The sequence below is a fragment of the Pteropus vampyrus genome, unplaced genomic scaffold (assembly GCF_000151845.1).
Source record: "Pteropus vampyrus isolate Shadow unplaced genomic scaffold, Pvam_2.0 Scaffold802, whole genome shotgun sequence".
NCBI classification, from domain to species: domain Eukaryota; kingdom Metazoa; phylum Chordata; class Mammalia; order Chiroptera; family Pteropodidae; genus Pteropus; species Pteropus vampyrus.
In genome coordinates this window covers 6,043-7,822 of record NW_011889583.1, presented here as the reverse complement: position 1 = coordinate 7,822, position 1,780 = coordinate 6,043, and the positions used below count along the sequence as shown (strand labels likewise).

Sequence of the window (1,780 nt, the reverse complement as noted above, 5' to 3'; positions counted from 1 at the left end):
ATATTCACCCTTCATCCTTCCTGCTGTTGGGAATCCCAGGACTGGAAAATATGCAACTCTGGCTTGGCTTCCCATTTGGTACAGTTTACTTGATTGCCCTCCTAGGGAATGTCATCATCCTCTTTGTGATTCAGACTGAGCACAGCCTTCACAAGCCCATGTTCTACTTATTGGCCATGCTGGCTCTCACTGATCTGGGCTTGTCAATTGCCACCATTCCCAAAATGTTGAGCATCTTCTGGTTTGGTCTCAGTGAGATTGCCTTTGAGGGATGCTTAGCCCAAATGTTCTTCATACACCTGTTTACGGGCTTTGAAACATTCATGCTTATAGCCATGGCTTTTAATCGCTATGTGGCCATTTGCCACCCACTTTGATACAACACAATTCTCAACAACAGAACTATTTGTATTATTGCTGGAGTAGAAATTTTGAAAAATTTTGTTTTGGTTTTTCCACTTGTATTTCTCCTTCTAAGGCTTTCATTCTGTGGACATAATATTATGTCCCATACCTACTGCGAGCACATGGGCATTGTCTGTCTGGCCTGTGTTAGCATAAAGGTCAATATAATATTTGGATTAATCTTTATCTCTATGATACTTTTGGATGTTATTTTGATTGCTATCTCTTATGCGAAGATTCTACATGCTGTCTTCAGACTCCTATCCTGGGAGGCCAGGCTCAAAGCTCTCAATACCTGTGGTTCCCATGTATGTGTCATCTTAGCTTTCTTTACTCCAGCCCTTTTCTCCTTTATGACACTTTGATTTGGCCACAATATTCCACAGTATATTCACATCCCCTGGCAAATTTATATGTGATTATTCCTCCTGCTCTTTATCCCATTGTTGATGAGGTGAGGACCAAGCAGATCAGAGATCGGGTGGTGACAATCTTCCTTTTTAAGGAAGTTTGATTTAGAACATTTTATTTGGAAATAGTCTTCAAATATTTTCCTTTTCACTTTTTTATCCTTTCCATTCTTAAAAAAGGGGAGTGTTTTAAGCTTTTATGGAGTAAATGCTTTACCACAATGTTCGTTCACTTACGTACAGCATCACATTGGAGATAAATTTACATAGTAAATATTTGTCCTTAGATTAAATAAAAATTTTATTTTTAAATAAATAGATGTCATTTATTTATGTAATGGATACTAAAATTATAGTTCAAGGAAAAAAACTTAATGCAATTCAAGTACTATTAAATAGTCTCTTTATACAAAATTCATTGATTATGATAGAGGAGTGTTATGCTGTCAAGAACTATCATAACTGTAGTGGAACCGACTAGACAATGCTATAAGGTGTGCATTACAGGAGCACTAATCAAAAATCAATCACAGATCTTATTTCTTCCATGGTAGAGTTGGCTTCCTAAATCGTGTAACTACAGGGAAGAAAATAGTCAGTAAGATGTCATAAGCATCGTTTTGTACTCCATTTTTATAAATTTTTATAAATTTTGAAATAGCAAATGCAACATAGAGTCAGATATCGGAAAAGATTCATGAGACTTCACAGAGTATACTCAATTTAGGCTTTAAGTAAGTCAAGGTAGAGTACAGCAAGAGAAAGAAACTGATACAGCTGATAAACATAGAGAGATACAAAAAATCTCAGGCACAACTCCTGGGACCCTTTCTCAGTTACACATGATAAGTTATACATGATAAACCAAGGCACAGTTTATTGAAGGTCTTTTGAACCTTACTGGTTGCATAATAATAACTGGAATCACCATACTATGGTGGGCCTCATCTAATCAGTTGAATGCC

At 36.5% G+C, this 1,780-nt stretch overlaps 1 pseudogene; it reads left to right on the top strand.

Annotated features, from left to right (window-relative positions):
* Positions 1 to 2: 2 nt before the first annotated feature.
* LOC105309615 lies at positions 3 to 919 on the top strand (annotated as a pseudogene).
* Positions 920 to 1,780: the final 861 nt, after the last annotated feature.